Raw genomic sequence first — 20,013 nt, forward strand, 5'->3', positions numbered from 1 at the left:
TGGGAGGCAGCAGTAGGTGTGTTTGGTGTAATTGAGGTACTGGGTTTTTAAGAACCGGTACAGAACCAGCAACCCAGCGGTGTCAGGGTACACCCAAAGACCTCGAGTACTTTCCTGATTCAGACCACAGAAACTCAGAGTCTTCTAGGTGAAGTCAAGGATCAATTTTATTGGCTGCAACCAAGGTAACAAGTGTCCTAGAAGTACAAAACACTGGAAGTATATTCTCAGGAGACTGCTCGAATTCACAAAACCAGGCTTCTCTTTTTATACAAAATATTCAGCTTCAGGCAAACATTCTTGAATTTACAATATACTATTCACATACTTTAGTTTACAAAGAGAAAGCAGAGTCATGGTGACAAGCCCATATTTCACTTCGTCCAACCCAAAATAAATTACCCGGCAAGGTCCGGTATTTCCATCAGATATCAGTGGACCCCTAATAAAAACGGTCACCTCCCCATCATAAAGCAAGTGAGAGAAAAGAGCAGGGATAGATGTGAGCAAGATTCGGCAGGGTGTGTGTGCGATAAAAAGGTTTTATGGCTTGTTGAGCCTTGATGCTATCTTGTTCGGCCACTGGAGAGGAACTGACCTAACAGGTTCGGCCTGGGGCAATGGTTCCAACTTGCACAGGTCATAGGAAAGTCGATTAAGGTGTACGTGTCCTTTTGGAATCGAATCTAGCTGGATTAAAGCCTATGTAAAGGGCAACTCACAAAATGGCTGCCGTATACAAAATGGAAGCCAAGGGTTCAAAACGCAAATGACGATTTCGAGGTGAAATCGTCACTCGAATATGCCGAAAATGCTTGTACATAGTGTACTAGCCATTCTCGGTCTTTTGATACCAAATTCGTCATGTTTTGACGAAGTTTTATTCTCGAGTTCAGAATTATTACATGAGTCCAGAATTTTCAGAACCACAAACCCTCCTTTTGCCCTTACATAGGCAATTAATCTATCCTCATGCTAATCTGAGTCCAGATCTATATTCCTAAAGTCATTGAGATGTTGCTGTAACATCATTCTAGTACTTAGCTCGTCTCTTGATACAGGCTTCCTTACACATGATGTAACACAGAGGCCCCATATTGCAGGAGCACACTGTACGCACAGACAGAACAGGAAAAGAATGGCTAAGACCATCCCAATGACCATCAGAATTTTCCATCCCCAGGCTGATATCAGTTCCCAGAACCATCCCATTAATGACCAATCTCCTTTATCCACATGAATAGATTCGGAAATCTTATGCAGTTTAGAGATGGCCTGGTACACTGTTGGAGCGTTATCTGGAATGAAAACACAGCAACTCGATTGGATCAATCTACATACCCCACCTCGGTCTGCAAGTATGACATCTAAAGCGACCCTGTTCTGAAGGGTCATAAGACGATCCGACTGGAGCTCAGCAGTCAAGTTACTAAGGGCACCGGCAGTTTCAACCACGGTGGATTCAACTACCCTTGTCAATTGCCTTATGTTCCTGCTGTTAGCCATCGGTCCCCAGAACGGCAGAAAACCCTTTACAAAGTCCCCAAATTCTTGTCCTGCAGTGTCTTCGTGACTCAAGGCACCTCTAACTATCCTCGTCTTGTGGTAATCTGCCGCTGCTGTGTAGGTGGGAGGCAACAGGAACGAAACAAAACATGAGCCCGAAAAGTCAGGGGGCAACCATGTATAGGCTCTATCATGGCAAATGAAATAGGTACCCTTAGCTGCTAAAAACGAAGGGGAAGTCTGGGCTGCAAAAACATACGTTTTAGTGCAGATACTCTTCCCTAACTGAGCTCTGGGATTCGTGCCATTACCTTGCAGACACAGATGACCCTGATGGGGTACAATCCAAATCGGGGAAGATCTCTTAGCTTGCTGTTTCTCACTCAGAGTAGCTCCATATCCGGTTATGTTCCATCCTATGTATACTAGTGTCTCATCTCTCGGGATAGTCTCATAAGAAATACCTTCCTTAATCATGTCTACTATACCCTTAATTAGAGCACTATTTTTAGGATTGTCTGTTACAGAACGTAGGGGGTAGACTTCATGCGCATATATGAACATTGTTCTGTATGCCCACACAGAACCATTGTGGCTGAAAGGCAGGACCAGATAAGGGATACCTTTATCCGTTGTGTGAGGCATAAGACCACACACCCAACAGTTAGTTGTGTTCATTACAAGTTGGTGTTGGTGCAAGAGCTGAACAAAGGAGTTATTAATAAACTCTAATCTCCTAGCTGATTCGTGTTCAGGAAGAGGTTGAAAAGAATGTGGGGAAACAGTAGAAGGGGGAGGTTTAGGCGATGTAATGGGTGCAAACGTTACTCGAAAAGAGAATAACACATAACTTATTAAAAATATCATCACACTGAATAACATGAAAATGCACAATATCAAAAAACTTTTCTTTGTCATTATATTACAGATCCTTGTTTTAAAGTTCACTCTTTTGGCAGGTCTCTCCATCTCGGAAAACTCCATCCTCTCTAAAGTGCTGCCCGCGACGGGAGGTTGATTCTGCTAAGGAATGCTTCTGTCAGTCCAGGGCAACTCCCTTAGACCAACCAGAACTGCCGACCTAACGTCGTCAGCTGCACCCCAAAGACTTTAACCAATCGCGGCCCTAGCAGCGGAACCCGGATGGCGGTTCAAAAAAACAAAAATAAGCAAGTTTTCTTAGATTGGAGAGCTGCACTTAAAAAAATAGTACTTGGAAGGAAAAAAAGAATTGTTTTATTTGTCCATAGGTCTCGGCCTCAAATTATACCGTTGTTTTCCTGGTATAGTGTTATCTTGGAACAAGAGTTCAGGTTCTGTAGTGTCCAATGGAATTGACGGTGATACAGCTGGTTGCAAAAGTTTATCGCTCTCTTGTTCAGTAAGTGTTCCTTTTACTCGTGCATCACTGAAGGGCAGAAAACGTGGCACAGTTTCAGTTTCTGAGTCGGCGACACCCTTCTGGACCCACTGGTCATATGGCAGAGGCAGAGGGATCCGTTTACAATGGATCCCGTGGATTCAGTTCGCCTACCCCTCCACTCGAACTGCTGATCTTGTGGAAAGGAGGACGAGGTGCGGTCCGGTCCACCTGGGCTGGTCGTTTTTCGTTCTCTGGAAGTTCTTGACGAGGACCCAGGAACCAGGGTCGATGGCGTGACCTGGAGTCTCAGAGACCGGAGGCAGGGTGTCGTGAACCTGTTCATGCAAAACACGCAATTTAGCCGTCAATTCATACAGATAATCAAGCAAAACAGGGTGTTCGAGTTCGCTGAATTTAGTGGGCCTAGGCACTCCCCATATGTTGGCCGGGCGGCCAAAAACAATTTCATAGGGGCTAAGTTTCACTCAAGAATGCACAGTCATTCTGGTGGACAGGAGTGCTAAGGGTAGAGCGTCAGGCCATTTAAGACCTGTGCTCGCTTGAATTTTGGCCAGTTTTAACTTAAGCGTGCCATTGTAACATTCTACTAATCCAGCTGATTGGGGGTGATTTGCAGCGTGGAACCTCTGTTGAATGCCTAGCCCTTCACACACTCTCTTCTTCACTCGACCCACAAATTCACTCCCATTATCACTCCAGACCATTCTAGGCATTCCAAACCTGGGGAAGAACTCTTTCACAAGGGCTTTAGCTGTGGATAAGGCAGTGTTGTCTTTTAGGGGATAGGCTTCCACCCATCTTGAGAAGGCACAAACAACAACGAGTACGTACTGTCGCGCCTTTTTCCTACCATGCTCAAATAGCGACTGAGAAGTGCCCCCCTTACTCCGAAATGACAACGTCTCAACCGCTCTCTCGACATTGGGACCTACGATCATGCCCTCTGCGAACTCGAACCGCACACGACACAACGTTTGAGGGTTGTATTCCAGATCATTGTCTTCCAAATCCTCACAGAGAAAAACACACATTTGTTCAAAAACATATCTCTGCGTCAGTGCTTCCCATTGACGGAAGACTTCCATGACAGACTCTACCTCATACTTTACAGTGTCCATAACCCATTTATGCGCTAAACGATTCAGTGAATCTCTCTCTCGATAGTCAGGTAGTTGACTTCGCAACTGTCTTCGTTCCATGTTAGGGGTCGTAGTAGGCGACCCGAAAAGAGGTGAGAAAAGATTAGTAACAGTGTTGGCCATTCTCTGTCGAACGGAAGGAGAAACTGACGGAAGAACGGGTGCAAAAACAGGGTGAGATAAGGCAGGAGCAGAGACAAAAGCAGAGGAAGCATCAGGAGAAATAGATGGTGCACTAGGCAAAGTCGTAGAGGGAGCATTAGGAGAAGTAGAAAGTACACTAGGCAAAATCGTAGAAAGCACAGGTGAAGCAGATGTGATCGGTGGGCCTTGAGGAGGCTGCACCGAAGGAGCAGGAGCCAGCTGAAGAACAGCTGGTGGGTGCTGTGGAGGAACGGGCGGCACTGCAATCACAGGTTGCGGGGGTGCCGTAGCATTTTGCACATAGGGAGGTGGCGAACTTAATAAATGCGACATTAAGGGATCTTTTTCAAGCCCTTTTGCTGCATCTTGCTGAGGAGGTGGCAAAACTGGATAGCATTTATCTATTACCATTTTACGTTGCCTGTGCAACTGCTCACTCATCTGTTCTTCTTCATTGTCTTTATACTGCATAGCAGCTTGCATTATCGAAATTCCCCCTTCTCTCTTATTTTTCTTTGCTAATTTGATTTCCTTCTGTTTGGCTTCCTTACGCCATAGGCGGAAAGAGTCAAACATCGCCGGCCGGGCTTTCTTTTTGAAAAGTTTAACTTCAAGGTTATCTAGGATTTCGGTATCAAAGCTACCATATTGGGGCCATTTTAAAACACCATCTTTTCTGGTGTATTTGATCCACACTTCATTGTATGTGATGGGGCCTACCCCGTGTTTCACATATAACTCGTAAGTTGGAGTTCCAACCGGAGGAACCGGACATGAGTCCTCCAATCGGGAGTCCCTATTATTACAACCAAGACAAAACAAATTTCCAAGTCTAAGACCGGGCATCCTCGCTCTCTAGTCTAGCTCCAAACTTCAAAGGATTATCGATTACGATATTTCTCGTGAATACACGAGTCCTTCGGCTTTGGCACTTGCAAGTTCCAAAAATGATCCCAAAGGATACCCAAGACTAAGAACCAACTAAGGACTGGGAGACGCTCCACATATACTTAACTGAGATATCGATGACTTCACCAGAAGACTCGTCTTAGTGTTTCGCTCTACCAAACTTCAAGGGTCCAAATCAGGGCGATAGCCAGGGCAGCAGTCCTTCGTAGCCGTCGTGAAGCGGGGAACCTCGCAGCAAAGACCTTCGGACCACGTCAACATGCAGGGGTCGATGAAGTGGTTGGCCGTCCTCCGGAATTTTCACACGAAGCTCCTCACGAACCTCTGGCTGGGCTGGTACCACTGGAATCGCCCCAAACGTTGGGCGCCAGCTGAGGTACTGGGTTTTTAAGAACCGGTACAGAACCGGCAACCCAGCGGTGTCAGGGTACACCCAAAGACCTCGAGTCCTTTCCTGATTCAGACCACAGAAACTCAGAGTCTTCTAGGTGAAGACAAGGATCGATTTTATTGGCTGCAACCAAGGTAACAAGTGTCCTAGAAGTACAACACACGGGAAGTATATTCTCAGGAGACTGCTCGAATTCACAAAACCAGGCTTCTCTTTTTATACAAAATATTCAGCTTCAGGCAAACATTCTTGAATTTACAATATACTATTCACATACTTTAGTTTACAAAGAGAAAGCAGAGTCATGGTGACAAGCCCATATTTCACTTCGTCCAACCCAAAATAAATTACCCGGCAAGGTCCGGTATTTCCATCAGATATCAGTGGACCCCTAATAAAAACGGTCACCTCCCCATCATAAAGCAAGTGAGAGAAAAGAGCAGGGATAGATGTGAGCAAGATTCGGCAGGGTGTGTGTGCGATAAAAAGGTGTTATGGCTTGTTGAGCCTTGATGCTATCTTGTTCGGCCACTGGAGAGGAACTGACCTAACAGGTTCGGCCTGGGGCAATGGTTCCAACTTGCACAGGTCATAGGAAAGTCGATTAAGGTGTACGTGTCCTTTTGGAATCGAATCTAGCTGGATTAAAGCCTATGTAAAGGGCAACTCACAAAATGGCTGCCGTATACAAAATGGAAGCCAAGGGTTCAAAACGCAAATGACGATTTCGAGGTGAAATCGTCACTCGAATATGCCGAAAATGCTTGTACATAGTGTACTAGCCATTCTCGGTCTTTTGATACCAAATTCGTCATGTTTCGACGAAGTTTTATTCTCGAGTCCAGAATTATTACATGAGTCCAGAATTTTCAGAACCACATAATGGCCCTGGTATGTGTGCAAACTCCCATGGGACATACTCAGGATTCAAAAAGGCACTCTGGTGTAACCAAAATCAGGTATTTTTTCACTTTGTTGTTGTAACTGGGTAACTAGTATGTGTGTGTGTGTGTGCTCACACGCATCAAATCCTAGCCTTCAATGTCAGATGCTGTGAAAATGTGTTCTTTGTGCGACTCCATGTGCCCTACATTGGTCTGGGACTGTGCCGAGGATCCCAATGTGTCAGATAAGTGTCACGTCATGCACATGTACCTCATAATATACAGTGTGGGAGTCATTCACAAGGGATGTTGCCTGGCAATGTGTGATTTGTTTGTACACCTTGGATCCCCCTCCACCCCTGGGATTGTCATAGGTGCATGTGCAATGTCTGGAGTTCATGTGGGCTTGGCTGCTGCTCATAGGTGCAGATCAAGGTGTGTGGCATTTGGAATGGGCATATGTGAGTGTTCTCATGTCTAGGAACCTACATACATAGTGGGCTCACATCACAGCCCATGGCCGTTTAGTTTTCTGAGTGAGTGTGATGGCAGTTTGGCTGTCAGTACATGCCACAGTGCGCAACTGTGACTGTGCTCCACAGTAGGGTGTACATCATAATTTGTAATTGCAGAGGGCTCATTATACAGGCTACTGTGCCACAATGTGGGCTCCTTGCGGGTATTGATGGAGTGGGTCTGTCTATTGCTGTGTTTGTTGCTGTGCAGCCCAGTTTAGGTCACATGAGTGTGTGTTGGAACCACTAATGTCACACCGACTGATTGCCCACATACAGGTAGACAGTTCCTGGGGTCTTCTGGATGGCAGTGTGTACACGTATAACTGTTTTGAGTTAAACCCCACATGATTTGTGCCGTACTAGCCTGGGTACACTGAGACACACACACACATGTTGTGTTCATTATGCAGTGTGGGGCTGGCTGCTTGTGTTTGTGCCCCTGCAACCATGCATTGATATGGCTTTTCTGGCCATTGCCGGAAAGTCAGGTGTGGGTATTGCTGTACTGTCCCTGGGACTCCTACCTCATCATTTGGCACATTCTTCATGGTTATTATGTTCCATTTCTGCCATGGTATGGATCTTGATCACCTGATGCCTACAATCTACACAGGATTCCTTGGTATGTGTGTCTGTTTGTGTGCATATGTATGTATGCATTCTGGTAGCCACTACTTACATTGTGTAATTGTACATTGGAGGCATTGTCGGCCCCCATGTGCACTACTACTCTGCACATGTCCGAGGGATGTTAGTCGAAGCTGGACACTTCCACTCAACAGATCTGTGTTTGTTTGCAACACACCCACTACTTAGCCACTACATTGCTTGTGGTGTTACACCCAGGATTCTGACAGGCAGATTAGCATTGGCTGTCAATTTTTGACAAGCACTCACATTTGGATCACTGAGGTGGGTGGGGTTTTGACCCATTGATGTAATGTTCCTGATATGCATGGATTTAGGATGCCACACTCACCTTTTGGTCAGAGTAAGGTGGGAGGTTTCAACCCCCATTGGCACAATGTACCACGTTTGATAGTGTTTTGGGCCCCACATCCACCTTTTACTCACAGATATGATTTGAGTTACAGTATATGTTCCCTTTCAGAGTCACTGTTTCAGGGACTTCACACACAATACACAATCTTGGCATGATGGTAGCGTGAGGGTTGTTTGGCAAACAAGCTGTATGGGTGGGAATGCTGGTAGTAATAGGCATCCCCTTGTAGGTAGAGTATGCTGGTAGTGATGGGCACTCACCCTCACGCAGGTGGAGTATGCTGGTAGTGATAGGCATCCCCCTTGTAGGTAGAGAATGTTGATAGTGATAGGCATCCCCCCCTGTAGGTAGAGTACGCTGGTAGTGATAGGCATCCCCCCTATGGTTTAAGGACTAGGCATCTACCCCGTATGTGTTGGGAAATTCTGGTACTGATGGGCACTCACCCCCATATAGGTGGAGTATGCTGGTAGTGATAGGCATCCCCCCTTGTAGGTAGAGTATGCTGGTAGTGATAGGCATCCCCCTTGTAGGTAGAGAATGCTGGTGGTGATAGGCATCCCCCTTGTAGGTAGAGTATGCTGGTAGTGATAGGCATCCCCCTATGGTTTAAGGACTAGGCATCCACCCCCTATGTGCTGGAGAATGCTGGTAGTGATGGGCACTCACCCCCATGCAGGTGGAGTATGCTGGTAGTGATAGGCATCCCCCTTGTAGGTAGAGTATGCTGGTAGTGATGGGCATCCACCCCCATGCAGGTGGATTATGCTGGTAGTGATAGACATCCCCCCTTGTAGGTAGAGAATGCTGGTAGTGATAGGCATCTCCCCTTGTAGGTAGAGAATGCTGGTAGTGATATGCATCCCCCTTATAGGTAGAGTATGCTGGTAGTGATAGGCATTCACCCCCATGCAGGTGGAGTAGGCTGGTAGTGATAGGCATCCACCCCCATGCAAGTGGAGAATGCTGGTAGTGATAGGCATCCACCACCATGCAGGTAGAATATGCTGGTAGTGATAGGCATCCACCCCCATGCAAGTGGAATATGCTGGTAGTGATAGGCATCCCCCTTGTAGGTAGAGTATGCTGGTAGTGATAGGCATCCCCCCTTGTAGGTAGAGTATGCTGGTAGTGATAGGCATCCCCCTTGTAGATAGAGTATGCTAGTAGTGATAGGCATCCCCCCTATGGGTTGGGAACTAGGCATCCACCCCTATGTGCTAGAGAATGTTGGTAGTGATGGGCACTCAGCCCTATGCAGGTGGAGTATGCTGGTAGAGATTTGCATTCCCCCTTGTAGGTAGAGTATGCTGGTAGTGATAGGCATCGACCCCCAAGCAGGTGGAGTATGCTGGTAGTGATAGGCATCCCCCTTGTAGGTAGAGTATGCTGGTAGTGATAGGCATCCCCCTTGTAGGTAGAATATGCTGGTAGTGATATGCATCCACCCCCATGCAGGTGGAGTATGCTTGTAGTAATAGGCATCCACCCCCATGCAGGTCGAGTACGCTGGTAGTCATAGGCATCCACCCCAATGTGGGTTGGGACTGCTGGTAGTGATAGGCATCCACCCCCTATGGGCAAAACACTGCTGGTAATGATGGGCACCTCCCCCCTATTGGTTGTGCCTGCTGGTAGTTATGGCTATCTACCCCCTATGGGTGTTGTACTTGCCGTCTGCGGGGTACGCGTCGATTCCTGTTGTCCATTCGGTCATAGACGTACAGTGCAGGGATGACATGCATGATCCGATACATGCTTGGTTCGTCTCCTACCCGCTGTTCGTGTTCTTGCGCGAATCGACGCGAAGAGACCCCTGTTCCGGAGCCTGAGCCGTCCCATCAGTGGTGAACCGTTCAACGCGCAGGACGTGAGCTTCGTACATGCCCAGCCAGAAGCTGCTGTTTAAATGCCTCCGGATGAGTCAATTTCAGCAGTTATGGTTCCAGCTTGTTTGGAAAATGTTGCAGATTTCAGAGCCTACAGCTCGGTCGGCAATCAGACACATTTGCGCATCGTACTTCCTTGTCCGAACGGTTCGGCTCCGGGACGGAGTGGGTCGTAAGGTAAGGCTATAGACAGCTCTCGGAGGGCTGTCCGACCCAGATCGGAATCGGCCCCTTAATGATTTCCTTCCATGGGGCATGCTTGTGTAACGCTACAGACACATTTGCTCCATTTTGAATCACCAGAACTCCAGGTGTCCCTTGCTTTTCTTGTAGGGTAACTTAGTGGGTTAAAGTATCAGTAGAACACTGCATTAAACCTACAGGCTATGGTCTGAACACCTTCAGGACAGACTTAGACCTTCATCCTCCCAAGAGTGATAACATGGGTGTACTGTGTGTGTAAAGGTAACAAATGTTGCTGTACAATAACATTTGGCATAAAGAGCTACATGTCACACAATGGTCTATGAGAGTAGACTCCTCCATGGTGCTCCATGTGCAGCAAATGTGAAGTTTGCATCCAAAGCTTCATGCTGTCTGCTTTCTTTACAGCTATGAAACCAACCACTACATGTGGCAAAATCAGGACCAGGACACTAGACAAGACCTGTGTACATGGCAGGCAACAGAACTACACTGTTTCACATAGCTTAGTTAAATAAATGGATCAGGTGGAGCTGACGCAAACCTCTACTGTGCAGTCTCATCCAAACATGACTAAAACGTGAAAGGCACTTTGTGGGCATTTTTATTATGATCCCTTTGTTAAGAATACATTAACAACCTTGTCAGACCTTGACCATAGTTCATGCTTCTCCACGCCAACCACCCTACACTCTTTCATCTTTGAATTCTATCTACTTTCTTCTCCAGCCACCCTCAACTTTTGACTACATGCATGCCTTTTGTTCAATCTAAAAAACAGTCTTCCTTGAATACTCTCAAAACGTTTGGTCTTTGATCCTGCATCCACACATCTGCTTTTTTGCCCACTCTGAATCCCAGTCCTCCTTCCCCTCCACCATCCAATTTATTTGTTAAATCTCCCTTCCATAATCTATTCAACTATTTTCCTTCCATGTTCTTGTCTTCCTATCTCTCATGACCTCCTCGAGTCGCCACTAGCACCCTTCAACTGTCAACACTCATTGCTTTTTGTCCTCCGCCTTTTTTAAACTCCATTTTTTCATATGTTTCATATTTGCATTTATTGAGAAGTACAGTACTTGTTGATTGGATTTACCTATAATGAAATTGCTGTCAGGTAATCTCAGTGCGCATACATACATTTGTGTAATTTTTGTTGCTCTCAACATTGTTTTTTCACTATATATATTAGCACAAATAAGGCTCTTGCGCTGCAGTTGCAGGTATGATTATCTCCCCCAATCAAGCCTATCATCTATCAGTCTACCATTAACATCTAACACATGGTTAACTATTCTTGCAGACACATTGACATATGGCCTTTAACATTGGCTGCTTCACCCTAACTGGTTGTTTATAAGTAAACTATTTTATAGGTAACTGACTTAGTCACCACCTTACATACACCCATCATGCTCCGTGCCAAAACACATAGGTAAAAGACATTGTCATTTACAACTCCAATAGCTCTAACTCTGGCAAATGAGAGTCGTACTGCATTGCAAAAGCTTGTTGATTTTAACTGCAGCTTTCACAAATCCACATGTAACATTAGGTCAATGGAAAAGTTTAGATACACATTTTTCTGCCTGTAAAGTTACTGTAAAATTTTAAGCCAGTTTGGTGCTTTATGAAGGGATTTTAGATTGTTCTGGTATGAATCAACTGGGCATTGAACATGAGTGACGAGACAAGGTCAGAGAGAGTGCCTGCTTTACCACAGATGGCGCCTGGGGAAAATTGTTTGTTTGCACCCTTCCCTCCCATGGTCCACCCCCAAAATCCCTTCTACACAGATTCCCCCCACTACCACACTGAAACCCCAACATTGCCCCTTATCTCTCCATAGCCCTTCTCTCATGCAATTATGTTTTATACTGATGTGTGTGTAATGTGTACACTGTAGTTGTAGTGTAGGCTAAGGCAACTGCTAAGGCGTTATATATTTAAAAGTGAAGTAAAGGTGAAGACCGATGGTGCGTTAACATATGCGTATCCTGCAGTCACAATAATTACAATCCCCAGACTCTAAAAGCCCACAACAATGGTTTCAATAGATGTTCAAGTTGTTGCATCATTTTGTACACTTTTATATTTCTGATCTGGATGTGTGACTCCTGCTGTGGTCTTTTGAATGGTGAGCTAAATGAGTCCACAACATACATATCTTCTCTTATTCCACCCCCCCCTCTCATGGCATGGGATTTGCCAGGTAGAATATCATATCACCATCATCACCTGGCAGGCAATACATTAATCCTAAAATGTCTTCTTGAATGCTACTAATTTGTGACCTGTTAGTTGGTGGTTTGTTAAATAAAAAAAATCTGTGAGGGCTCAGCATTGTATCTCGAAGTCTGTTATGAAGCACTGTGGTTATACTGAATAAGCAGCTACCTATGTTATTATATGATATCTCTTTATTAATGTAATAACTGCACATTCACAATTGCTTTATCAAATTTGTTTGAAAATGCACCATTTGCCCACTATTTTTTCAAATTTTTCTTTGGGGGAGAACTCCCCCAGACTCCCGTTAGGTTGTTCGGGCTCCCTCGCTTCGCTCGCTCGCCATGGTGCATTACAAAACAAATGTTACACCCCACCACTTTCAAATGTCGCCATCCGTCATTGCGGGAGGGGGCCACCTCCATGTACCTTGCAGGTGGGCCCCCTCAAGTTTTGTTACGCCACTGCAGCAGTGGCCAATCTGTACCCACGACCAGGCCCGGACTGGCCGTTGCAGGCACCGGGCAATCCCCCGATGCGCCGCAAGGGTGGGGGCCAGTTTTGGGCTCCTGGGGGCCGTTTTTGTGACAGGGCCGTTTATGCAGCATAGCTGCAAAATCGGCCCTGCAACAAAATCGGCCGAAAACCGGCCCCGACAAAGAGCTTAGACCTCCCCTCGGGGGGCCGGACAAGCACTTAGCCGGGGCCGATTTTGGTTCCCAGTCCGGCCCTGCCCATGACTCGTTGACGTAGCTGGTCAAACCTTCCTCATGTGACGTTGCCACAACGCAGGCTCCCGCAACTGTCGTCAACAACTTTGAATTAAAACAGTGCTGCAAAGCCCAAACTTTTGTGAACCACAACACCGCCTTGCAACAGTACCCAAGGCAAAAAAAAATGCTCCTGACCGCCTCCACCTTCTGCACTGACCAAGATCTGATCAGTGCCTCCGATCACTTGTTTCTTTTCCTTTTCCTTTTGTTTGCACGCACAACAACACAGAGCTGTGCACACTCTTTCAGTCTCCTGATGTAAGTGACCAGAGGTGCACCTAGAGCCAAATTTCGGGGTGGGGGGGCTAAGAAAAAATTTCGGGGGTGCTGATTCTTCAAGCAAATGGCAGAGTGGAGCTGCAGGGGCTCTAAGAAAGGGTGAAAACATCAAAGCCTCATTAACAAGCAAAATGCCTTTTAAAGACCTGTGAAGTACTCGGGTGGGGCTGTGTGTGTGCCCGGGAAGCTCTCTCATCCCGAGCTGTCACACACGACGAGGGGGCTGAAGCCATTTGAATCCAATGGGCGTTGTGCGCCTGTAAGTGACCGCATGGCCTGTAGCCACTTGATTAAATGTGCTGCCCATACTCTGTGATGAAATCCTTTGCCAGCAGTCAGCTTCTGCATAATCTACATCCTGTGCAAATGACACCACTTGGACCGCTAATGTCCAGTTAGCAATTTAAACACTGCCAGATCAGCCAGTTTACTTCAAAACAAACGCTGCCAGTTCCTTTATCATAAACACTGCCAGTTGACCACAAGTTCATTCTCATGTAACGCTGCCTGTAAACTCTGTTGCCCCACTCTCCTCTGCTGCGTGCTTTACGCTGACCTGTGGATTTAACCCGGTCAGTTGCACTGTCTGATGTGTATGGACACTGGTGGGGCTCCCAGGCGCAATTCTTCTATGCAGGCTTCAATCTCTTCTTCTTTGTAGTCCTCAAGTTTCTACTGCAATTCCTCTAGTTTCTTCTTAGTTTCATTTCTTCTTAATTTCTTGTTCTTCACGCGTAGTTTATTTTCAGCTCATCGCCAGTGTTACAATCAATAAATGATGGTGCATAGCCAAGTCATATGGACTAGATGAAGGTTTATTAAACTTGTTCCACGTTACAGATAATGCCCCACCAGGAGCAGCATCATTCCTTCAACTGACACTCATCCAATCACAAACACTCTCAGCATTCTAATGACCTCACACTGGATGAACAGCATACAGTCTCAACATTCTAATGACCTCACACTGGCTGAGCAGCACGGACCCAGAACTCTGGGAAGGATGCATAGCAACCAAGGCAAGTCACAACACTTTTCTTTCCTCCTGTCTGTCTCTGTCAGCCTTACTTCGGCCCCTTCGTTAGACAGATCTCACCTTCCTTGTGCCACATCCTGAAGACTGCTCTTTCTCTCAGCCCTGTTCTTTTCTCTCTGCTTTTTCTCAGAAGTTTGCCCCTCACCTCTCTCACAAACAGGAACAGGCAGTCACGCTCCTCGTCTTTCCTTCTCTCATCCATACACCTCTCGCTTACATTCAAGTCTCACAGTCCAACTGCCCCTCATTCACTTCTAATTCGGCTCAGTGCCCTCCACTGCCTTACTCCGTCCTTACACCTTCCTCCTACCTAATCCTCTCACAAAGCAGCTTCTCCAAACTCACACAACCCGGCTCCACCTCACTCATTTTCACTCTCCAACTGCCCTGCCTCTCTCTCTAGTCCCTGCTCCTTTCTCCTCTTCCGTCGGCGGCCGTCCCCTTATATTTCTTGTCATCTACTTATCTCCCTCGTCGTGTTTCTCTCAAAGTCCTGACCCTCCTCTCTCGCACTCCACCATCTCTCAAAACCCATGCTCTTGTCTGTCTCTCATCCTTACACATCCCACCCACGGGCACATTTCTGCCCGCCCTCTCCCCACTCTGCTCCGCCCCTGGCCTCTCCAGCCCCGCCCAGGGGCGTGGCTCTGGCTGCGGGCTCGGTAGGGGCGGGGCGAGCCTGCTAGCCGCAGCTCTCCCCGGCGCATCTTGAGCTCTGGTGGTCCTGACAGCCGCCTCTGTGGATTCCTGTGTCAAAGACCTGTTCGTCGCTGGGGGGGACAGCTGGATTTCCCCGCTTTGCCTCCTGATCTCCCTCTGGATGTGGGCTCGCGGCAGGGGCCCGGATCCCCCAGCCCCTCCGCCAGACACCCCGGGGATGCTCAGAGAGGCTCCGCATGCTCCTGTAAGTACCGGTATTCGGTGAGTGACAACAGGCGGCTAGCCGGGGGCTGGGGCAGGCTAGACCAGTCTGTAACTGCGGACCATCAAGGGGGCATTCAGAGGTGTGGGGGCGCGTGGCAGGGGCAGCCCTCCCGGGGAGTCCACAAGACAAGGAATGAAGATACTGCAGGGATGTGATTATAGGAGGGGGAGCCCGTAGGGGGTCCACAGGTGAACATTTATGAAAATGTATCAGGTTTTATTTTAAAAAAGCACAACGCCTACGCAGAAAGTGCCTACTACAGGGTACGAACGAAAGTGGCCGTATAGTCGGGCAGCGCACGGTGCCCAGGCTCGAATTAAGGATTATGGACCCGGGTGTCCGCAGGATCTCAGCGTGGCAGGAGGTGAGGAAAAGGTGGAGGGGAGAGACTAGGAAAGGAAGAGGAGACAGCGCAAAGCGAGAGGGGCAAATTCAGTGGAAGCAGGAAAATGACTGCAGGGTGTGAATGGGGGATGAAGGGGTGGGGGTTACGGTAGTACCGAGTATCACGAGGGTTTGAGATCTGAGCGACACAGAGCGTGAGATGACGGGTGTCTCTTGTGTTTTATATCATGGGTGCTTGAACAGGGCGTCTGCAAACCCCCTCGCTTACATTATGACGGGCTGGTGATCCGGGACTGGGCGGTGTTTGTTACCAGCTATAGGGTGCCGGGTCAGCACCCATAAAGCCTCCCCCTCCCCCCCCCCCGCCTTTGCCGAATGGAATTAATATGCATTTTTATTTAATATGGAAACTGACGTTCTTCGCCTTCATAGCGCCAACAAAAGACACGAAATCGCCTCTGTTAGCACATGTATTTATTACTGGAAGGCAGGGACCGGGGATTTGGTTGAGGGTGGGGTGCGGGGTGCTATGGAGACGGTACCACCCGACACCCACGCGTAGATTGTGCTGTTTTTTAGGTCCGGCATGCAGGGTTGTAGTAATGGACACCACGCACTAGTACATTGTATTACAGAGGTTCGATATAGTAAAACCCGCATGACATGTCGCCTGTTAAGGGTGTGAATTGGACTTTGGCGCGTGCGTTTGTGGTGAGTAGGGAACCGCCGGGGGGCCGAGCACAGGGGAGGCACATACACCGCAGGCTCAATATTCAATACTTACTTTATTGTATTAAGAGATCTTAGTATTACATCGACACATTCGGCTCATACATTACCGGGGCCTATTATGGCACAGAGCGAGCGGGATAGTGGTGTTAGGGGGTAGTTATGGCTAGTGCGCCTCGAAGCCCAAGACAGCCTACAGGCTAGCATCGCACGTTAGGAGGGATAAAGGTCTGCTGTGATGTGCTTATGTTATGGTAGGTTAGTTGTGGTACTGCAACCACATCCTTAGTATTATCACAGAAGAGGAGTGGGGGCAAAACTGTGAGATGAGGTATATGTATTACCCCCCCCCCCCCCCCCCTGCAAAACATATGTCTAAGTGGTGGAATCATGTAAGTGACAACTTTCTCCTAGCCTATTTTAGCCAAATGTATCCCTGTGAAATATTTTATGAATGACTTGTTATATATATGATTTTATGGTTTGTTTATCAAATCGAATAAAGTTATTATTATTATTAACTGTGATACCTTATGGGCGCTATATGCCGCACTCACTTGAGTAGGGATAATAACCTTCTGGGTGTTTTTTTTCTGCCCAGCCTAGAGTAGAGGATTATAAATAAAGGTGTGCCTTTCATGGCATCTCTTGTTATAGGGCCAACTAGATAGTACACTATTACTAGAAGTTGTGTAAGGTATTGTCTCCAGCTCCTGTTGCTTTGTCCAATGCATTGTAGCAGTAGGATGCGTATATTATGCTGCAATATGTTGTTAAGTGACTACATATCATAATATACACTTCTCCGCCTCTCAGTAGCGGTATCCATAACTGTGTGGTGTGAATGGGAGTAGAGGAAGGCCAGAGGCTGGGGCCTGGACCCCAGGTCGCCCCTCCGTTCTCATGGGGCTGAAACCAACTCTGCTTCAAATGTGTTGAAACAAACATATTTTTGCGCTGAAGCGTGGAGTGATGTAGGGGACATTATACTGCTTTTTAGGCCCGATTCATCACGACTACAACTTGCTACTAATTCTTTGAAATATACATAGTGTGGGCTTTGGCTCCACCCAGAACAGGATATAACTCTTTCACCTCTTGTTATTGGCTGTTTGATGTATCTTTCCACTTCCTATGGACAGTTTCCAATGCCGTGTAGGAGCAACTATTTTCCATTTCAATATTACACTGAATAATCACAAATGTAATGCTTCATCTCATATATAAAAAGTATACAGACAGCAATCTTTTTTGTCTTTCACTGCTGCTTTTTAAAAATGTTAGTCCGGACCCAACATTCAAGCCAGAACAACCAGCTTTGCTTGTTGCATATCCTTGTGATTTCTGATGGATAGGTAGATAGCTATGAAGATGATATGCTATGTGGGTTTGAAGTCTGAGTTCAAAGGTTCTCTGATAAAGACGTACTAACATATAGAATTGTCTACAACCTTGAGGGCTGCGGAGGGTTGGAGTTAGATATGATAGTCTTATCCTCTACGTAGGTGATCTGGGTCAGAGAGGGTCCTGTGTTTGGAAACAGCCAGGTCTTACTCCCTCCTTGAATTTCAGGTGATCCCAGATGGTCCTTATCCTTTATGGAAGGGCGTTCACAGTGCTTAATTTGAGCTCGTGGTTTCCCATGCTCAGCACTGGTACTTCATCATTAACACCAGTGCTTTTCATGAGCATCAAATAAGGACACATTCACATTCATTTATAGTAGACACTGGAAGATTAAGTGATTTGCTCAGAATCACAGGATGTTGAGCCAATTCTGAGACTCGAACCTGGTTTCCCAGCTCCGCAGTCAGCCACTCTGGCCATTTCGCCACATCCTCTCCCCTCTTTCTTGTACAGTTTTAGGCAGTGCTAACAGGAGAAATAGGCTGGTGCAAGCTGTCTCCTGACGAGAGACCCTTCACTTATTTCTTTTACAAATTAACCACTGGGTTCCAGAGCTCAGCTGTCTACACTGGGCAGGATATGGTGGTTCAATAGACTAATGCGTCCACATCATGGATTGGTGTTTGACCTTCGGGTGACTGATATGAATCCTAGTGGGTCCACTCAGCCTTTCATGCTTTTGAGGTCGATACATGAGTACCATTGAGTTGGTTAACAATAAACAGCATCAAGATGCCCAAAGGGGTGAATGTGGTCTTTACAGATACACGTTAGGCTTTGAGGAGATGGTGCCAATGTATATGTATTAACATCTTTTATTAGACTGTTTGGAGACAGTAATGGGAGTTAAAATGTGCAAAAGGCAAGTTAAGTTAATCAAGTAATAATTACTATTGTGCTCATGTATTTTTTCTATTTGCTTTGGTATACTTTTTGAGCCTGTTGAATGGGGGTAACTTGTATTACTAGTTTTAAAGATAATTTCATTGTGTAAACATGGCTCCTCTGTATTCATGATGCTTTTCTAATTAGTGACAATACATGTTCTGATTATTAGTTTGATTATTAGTGATTATTGAATATTCTAACTGTCCAGGCCAATTACATGGCTTCCTAAAAACTTAAACTTGAAACATTAAATGAGGTTAAGCAGAATAGAGACTTAATTGTGAGCATTCAAATCAATATTTCTGAAAGTACTTAAAGCTTTTTCTTCAGGCATGGCAGATTAGGTGATAGTAAACAGGGATCAGCTTAGTTTGGCTTGTGTATGTTCAAGTATCACTGTAGTCTAAGAGGGTTTGTCCACCCTTCTTGGTTGTCATGGTACATCGGTTGTCATTTGAGAGCACTGAAGAGTGGAAGATTGAGTCCTACATGCACTTTGATAACCTCTTACAAGCGAGGTACTAGTAGTTTGGGATGCTTCTTAAGTGATGGCTAGAGTGTCTGGTACTGTCTGGTGCTGTTTCTATGGTTTGCTGTTTTCCTACAACCAGGGCTTTAGTGGAATGAAAAAACTGAGCGGTCTCTCAAAGGGGCGTGGTTAAAAAACACCTACACTAAAAATCTTTCCTAAGCGTAGTGTGCCACCCCACTGATATTTTGCTGCTTCTGTCATTGCATCGAGACATATAATACAAGTAACATTACACATACAACAAGCCAGGGCTATTGGCTTTGTCAATGGTTATTAGTTGCATATGATAAATATGCACCAATATGGCTTCAATGTATACATAATTTAAAATGCTTCCATTCTGAAATGATGAGACTGTGAAAGCACTAAAACGAATCTCCGAAGTTACATAAATGGCACTGAAGAGTGGTGCAGTTCAGTTTTTCAACCTTATGGTGAGGGCAAAAACAGAGTGACCGATAGGGACCCGCAACTAATAAAAAGAGGGAGGTACCCTAATTCTCATAAAAGGGACGAGAAAAACACACAAAAGGTCCCTGATCTATACCCAAATTAATATATGGATCATGACATTCAGATTGTTTTTAGAAAACTCTGTCCTGAAGAAGGTGACGAAGTTACATGTCACCGAAACGCCGCGTCAACCCGTTTGTAGTTTTCTAGCGTTGTATAAATTGTATACATTAGGACCAACAATATGTTGTTTCAAAAATAAGATGTTTTTAACCTATATGTAACCATTTTGCCTTATTTTAATACATTTTTATTTTAATATATCTGTCTGTATATTGCGTTCATGAATTTGTTTACCTTTGTATCTAATTGATACCTACTGCAGTTCAACTGTATTTTTTATATTGTCTTTCAACACATGATCCATATATTAATTTGTGTAT

General features: G+C 46.0%; 1 protein-coding gene across 2 annotated transcripts in view; it reads left to right on the forward strand.

Annotated features, from left to right (window-relative positions):
* Positions 1–14,979: 14,979 nt before the first annotated feature.
* The window catches only part of PPP1R16B (protein phosphatase 1 regulatory subunit 16B), a 456,537-nt gene continuing 451,503 nt past the window's right edge, over positions 14,980–20,013 (forward strand). Inside the window, exon 1 of one of the 2 annotated variants that reach the window (XM_078652152.1) lies at positions 14,980–15,195. The gene's annotated coding sequence lies outside the window, so the exon portion shown is untranslated. The remainder of the gene's footprint in view (positions 15,196–20,013) is intronic. The other variant, XM_078652151.1, reaches the window with a different exon arrangement.

This window comes from Lissotriton helveticus, chromosome 7, assembly GCF_964261635.1.
Source record: "Lissotriton helveticus chromosome 7, aLisHel1.1, whole genome shotgun sequence".
In the NCBI taxonomy this organism is placed as follows: domain Eukaryota; kingdom Metazoa; phylum Chordata; class Amphibia; order Caudata; family Salamandridae; genus Lissotriton; species Lissotriton helveticus.